The sequence below is a fragment of the Morone saxatilis genome, unplaced genomic scaffold (assembly GCF_004916995.1).
Source record: "Morone saxatilis isolate NCDOM2014 unplaced genomic scaffold, NCSU_SB_2.0 Contig19, whole genome shotgun sequence".
NCBI lineage: Eukaryota > Metazoa > Chordata > Actinopteri > Moronidae > Morone > Morone saxatilis.
The window spans coordinates 21,429,710-21,435,802 of NW_023339751.1; positions in this window are offsets into that span (position 1 = coordinate 21,429,710).

The window sequence follows — 6,093 nt, forward strand, 5'->3', positions numbered from 1 at the left end:
ACTGTAAAGTCCATTCTCAGTGGATGTGCACTGTTGGCTTCAAGTCTTACATCACACTGTAAGAGTTGCATACTGGAAGAGGGTTGACTTCCTAACTATTTGTGATGTCACAAATCATGTTCGTAGGCCCCGCCCCTTAAAATCAGATCAGATCACAGAGAAACTTTCCACTTTTAGCAGATGAATGTGAGAACATCCTTTCTAGTGTCAAACTCTGCACAGATATCATTCACAGTGAAAAATCAAACATCACACTGTAGGAACAAAAAGAAAAACATATTTTGTAAGTGTATTCAGTGCATAGTGACATCATTAGTTGGGTTAGGTGTAATTGAGCAGACCAATGCGGGCAATAATTGAATATTTTTTCTTGATTTCTTTCTCCCTTTTTCTCCCAGCTGCAGTGTGCCCATACAGTACCCTGGCGCCCAGTACTCAGTTTTAATTTTACAGATGTAATTCATATTAGCGGTCTATGGGAAAACGCTTTTTGTTGTAGTTACATAGTTGGTCACTATGACAAGTTGGCAGCATAGCTCACTACTGCACTTCAGTCCTATTAATATATTATTGACACTAATGAGGTATCTCCCTGATGGAATCTGGGCACATCCACCAAAGATCTCCATATTCAGTATATTTCAACTGACCTGAGAGCATTTTTAAAGGATGTTCCAAGAGAATCGGGAGGATGTTGCTTGGGAAAATGAAATTTTAGGTGCTCTGCTTACGCCACTGCCACTATGACTCAGACCTGGGTAAATGGCCTAAAATGGATGGATGAATAAGAACTGAGAAGAGTGGACCCATGCATGCTTTAATACTTTTTACTTTACTTCAATCAAAGCTTTGCCTTTTCTCAACTCTGAGCTTTTCCTTTAAGAGAAGAGCTTTTAGCCTTTAGAAAGATGTCTTCTTGCTTCCATTCACAAGAGAGAAGTCTATTTATTACTTGATTTTATTTTTCTTTTCTTTTTGGAAATAGATAAGTGAGAAGGAAAACCAAATATGAAGTTGAGAGGAAAGAGAGAGAAGGTCAGCATTAATGTGTCTCTTTCTGAGCTTTGTTGTGGGGTTTAGTGGTACAGGTGGAAGAAACATTGAGAGAGTACTTTCCAAAATAGAAGTCTAATGGAAGGTCCCAAAAGGCCGTTCCAATACAAACACTTATTCTGCCTTCATACATTTGTATACCACTAATGCAAAAATTTAGAATGGAAGTGCTTTTAATAAAACATGACGTGGTCCAGAATAAATGGAGGTTATGCCTAAATGGGAAATGAGCTCTGCAGTGTCCCATGTTATTCAATTAAGCCAATAATGTTGTGTTGCCTTTTCTGATGTCTGCTGAGAGGCACACCAACTTTGATGGTTGTAATCCATTTTGATGTGCTTTTCTTCTAACACCCATGGCCCACTAATACCCTTTTGTGCATCCATTATGGAGAGTTTATCACCTCTTTTACCCATAGCAAGTTTTTTTTTTAATCCACTTATAATCTTGTAGGTGCAGGTATATATACACTACTTAGCCCTAATGCAAAACATCTATTACCTTACACTATAAGCCTTTTTTGTGGAAGACATTTTGACTTGTTTTTCTTTGGTAACACCTGCTTTTTGTAAGGCCTGTTGTAGTCTAAGCAAATGTGAATACCGACACTATCTCCCAACAGGATCAATCAGACTGCTTTATATTCAGGTTCACAAGATTTTACTGGGACTCGGAGTGTTTGTCAGCTCCTCTTTGAGACCTATGGTTCATTTGATACATATCAAAATACGGTATATGCCCCCATCTACACATCCCCAATGCTTATTACTTTTTCAAATAAGGCGCTAATCTTTGGAGTTAATTATTTAAAATTTATTAATATAATAATATAATATATTATAAATATTTATTTTATAGTATATTAAAAATAAGTTATCTAACTAAAAGACAATTATAAATGACGGAAACATAAGCCCTTGCCAGCCACTCATATTTGGGTTGATCAGATTATTTTTTCACAAATATTGCCACTTTTCTCCTGAAAATAATTTATTAATATTCATAGCCAGCATTTGAACAATACTTTTTGGAATTTTCAGACCTGTTGTCTGCAAACTTTACACCCAAGCATCTAAAAATACCAAACCTTCCAGTGGAGTATTGACTTATTAACCTATGGGAAACATCTGAATGGCCCCCAGAGCTTAATATTGTTTCTGCCCTCTGGCTATGAAAGACAAAAGTTTGATGCTGGCAGTACAAAGCATGCTGCTGACAAAAGTAACCTTACTCCTCTTTGAGTTAAATATTTCAGTATTCTTTGTAGCTCTGTTAAGCGAGGAATTTAAAATGTACAGAATGTTTCTGTCTGTGAACGTTTTCTGTAGGAGACTGCCTCCTCAGTATTTCTCTGTAAGTGTGAACAAACGTGTTTGATACTACGTCTGTGTCTGTCATCAAAGCATAAAAGGAGCCTTCACATTGATTGGCTTAAGAAGGTATTAAGAAGCATAGTGAGTACAAGAAACACACACCAGCATGGTTTCAAGTACTATCTCATAAATTCATTCAGCCATGTATCTTAACATTTTACTATTATCAAATGCAGGTTATGCAATTTTATTTTTTAAAATTTTTAGTGTTTTATGCAGCCTTTGGTTTCCATCTAAAAATCTAGGTTGACTCTTTAAACTTGATCATGTTGCATTCTCCATCACAGTGAACATCTGGTCCACCACTGTTTGCCAATGTGTTTCATTATCATTCTGTCCAGTGAAATCTGTATCCCGTAAATATGGTAATGTTTAGAGAATTCTGTGTTTTTATGGCTGCATCATTCTATCAAATGGAACAATTCTGGTTGCCTTTTGCCTTCTTATACACATTTCCCAGTTGCCCAAAATTTTGCCTGGGATATTTTCTTGGAAAATGTGTGGTTAGTGAGGTTTAAGGGGTTGGTTTCTGTCGGACAACAATGCATGTAAACTCGATGTTGGCACAACTCAAGGAAGTTTCAACTGTCAAGTGATTAATTTTCATATTGCATCAGAATAAACCGAACCTAACTCAAACTAATGGATGATTAATACAAGAAAAATACCATCATATCCATATTTGTTTACAGAATGGTTAGTTGTGATGTAAAGTGTAAAGTGGTTTGCAGTAAATTGGCTAAAGCATTCAAAACCATATGGTTCTTTTATCCCACTGGACCATTAAATCCTCTCTCATTTCACTCTTTTAGTGTCTTGATGGCATAAATGGCTCAGGAGCAGAATTCTTTTTCTATGTGTTTGTATTTTTTGGACAATTTACTAGCTACCCTCGTAGTGTTTACACGTGTGATACTGAAGCAGGTGCATCTATGTGTCTTTGTTGCCTTGAAGGCTATTGACCTCAGCCTTTCTCGCTCCATCTCTGTCCATCTGCCTCTTCCTCCCTCCCTCCACCTATCCATATTTTCCCATGCTACCTCCTCACTCCACCTCTGTCTATCTATCCATCACTCCAGGCTGCCAGAGGTATAAACATTTCATGTAGTGTGTGTCTGCGGGGCTACACAGCTCCCTTACCGGAGTCCCATTGCTGCACTGCTCCAGCTTTGACCCCCCACCTCTCAGCCCTGCAGCAGTCAATCCGTACCACCACTACCATCAGACCCGGCAGGGGTTGCCACTAATAGTTGGCCTTGGCAAGGCAGCGGCTAGCCGGAAGGGAGTTAGTGGATGGGGCTAACCAGACTGCAATACCTTTGATAGAGAAACAACTTTAGAAAAGAGGCTTAAGTCAAAGGGAAGAGCTGTGTATCTGTTGAAGGATTGTACACTCTATACTGAGAGAACTGGCGCACATGTCAGTCGTGACGAAAATAGTCAAATTTTCTAGGGGTCCACTATGAGCATGGCAAAATGGCCCCATTAACTGTACCATCCGGGGCACACGCGTAGATCTTATCCAGATGAACAAAGAATCCAGTGAGCGCCATATCCCAAACCTAACAGGAAGTCGGCCATTTTGGATTTAGCGGCCATTTTTGGCAATTTGCACACGTTGTATTTGAACGAACTCCTCCTAGGGAATTGATCAGAACAACTTCAGATTTGGACACAGCCATCTAAAGACATTCACAAATAAAAGTTGTGCTATTTACCTTATTCCGTCAAACAGCGTACATGTGGAATGGCGTCCAATTTCAAACCTTCGCCATGAAAGAGGTGGTATATATGATTTGTCATAACTTCGCAACGAAACTTCACATGTTTGATAAGAGTCCCGCCCTGAACACGTCTTCACGTATTCAGTGATAGTAAGAGCGCCACCTAGTGGTGAAAGGAAGTTTCATTTTTTATACTTTATACACATGTTTTACTCCTAGCAAGATGATCAGATCTAGCTGAAATTAAGTCATGAAATGCAAAACATGTTGTTGATGATATTTCATTATTGTGGTGAGTTTTTGTTAAAGGGCGTGTCCATGGCATGGCGTCAAACTTTCATGTACCGCCATAACACACAAAGTTGCTATAAAAGTGTCCATTGTCCATTCGGCTCCAAACTTTTTTAAATTAAATTGTGCCGATTTTTTCGCGCTGTATTTGAACAAACTTTTCGGAGGGAATTTATCGAATGAACTTCAAAATTGGTCAGTATAGTTAAAAAATGTTGCTAATTAAAAGTTGTGGTACTAAGAAACAACAAAAAATTGGCTAATCAAGCGCTCAAGAACAGCGAGGTGGTACTCACAAAGTGTCCCATAATCGACCACCTTTTGTGTGCAATGAAATTAATTCTTAAAAAGAGTGGGAACCCTGGTCTGTTTGTAAGGGTACAGAGACACCTCATCTGTCTAGCTTGATCCACTCTGTGTGTCTCCACCCTTGGTGAAACAGACTAGGAGTCTAGAAAAGAGAAACTGACATGGCGGCAAAATGCAGTAAAGACTGAGCTGAAATTTACACATAAATCAGGTATATAATAAATAAAATCTTTTGTTTCAACATTAATTTGTTGTTCACAATGTAGTGTTATCACTGAAAAATTGGATACATCCCTGGATGCGTCACTAGTAAGTTTACTGCATCCTTTTGGACTTATGACTAATGTGTCAGAGGCACAGGATGTGTACCTAGCAACATCACTGATTGGATGAAATTATCAAATAAATCTCATGTTACTGCTTCATGTACCACATGATGTCACTGTATTTTCTTGTTCTACCAACTGATGTTTTATCACATGTTGTTCATATGTATGTTTTTTGTTTTCTTTGGGGGCGCACTGAAGGCTCTGAAAGGCACCCTGGGCATTCCTCTGGTTCGGTTTGAAGACGCTGTCATCAATATGTACCCATTCACCAGAGTGCACCCCTATGAGACCCAGGAGATCATCATCAACGACATCCTCAAACACTTCAGAGAGGTAGTCGGTTCCAGGCTTCTGTTAAATGCTAACATTAGCCTCGCTATAATCCCAATGGCACTACTTCACCAAAAAAGACATTATAGTGATGTGGATGAAAGATAATGACAACAAATGACAAAAACGTCATTAAACAACAAAAAATATTAATTGATACATATTTGAGTTATTTTGACAACAGAAGTTGACTCAACTTTGAAGTTTAAATAAAAAATTTAACTCTTTAACACATGTGCATGTATAGTATTATTCAGCCCCGAGCTTCAGTACTTTGTGGAGCATCCTTTAGCTTTTATAACTAACGTTTTTGGTAAGTGCTGACAAGCTTCTTACACCTCTCAATCGGAATCTTTGTCCATTCTTTACGTTCAAAAGCCTCTAACTCAGTGATGTTTGATGGCTTCTTTGCTGCAACTGCCTTCTTTAAATCCCACCAAAATGTCCAATCGGATTTAATTCTGGTGACTGAGAAGGCTAGCCAGGATGTTCCAGGATCTTTTTCTCAACCAAGCTTTGGTTGACTTGGAGGTGTGCTTGGGATCATTGTCTTGCTGGAAAGTCCAATGATCACCAAGGTTTAATTTGTCAACAGAAGGCATCACGTTCCTCTTTAAAATGGCCTGGTATTTCTGGGGATCCATGATGCCGGGTACACAATCAAGATTGCCAGTTCCTGCCGC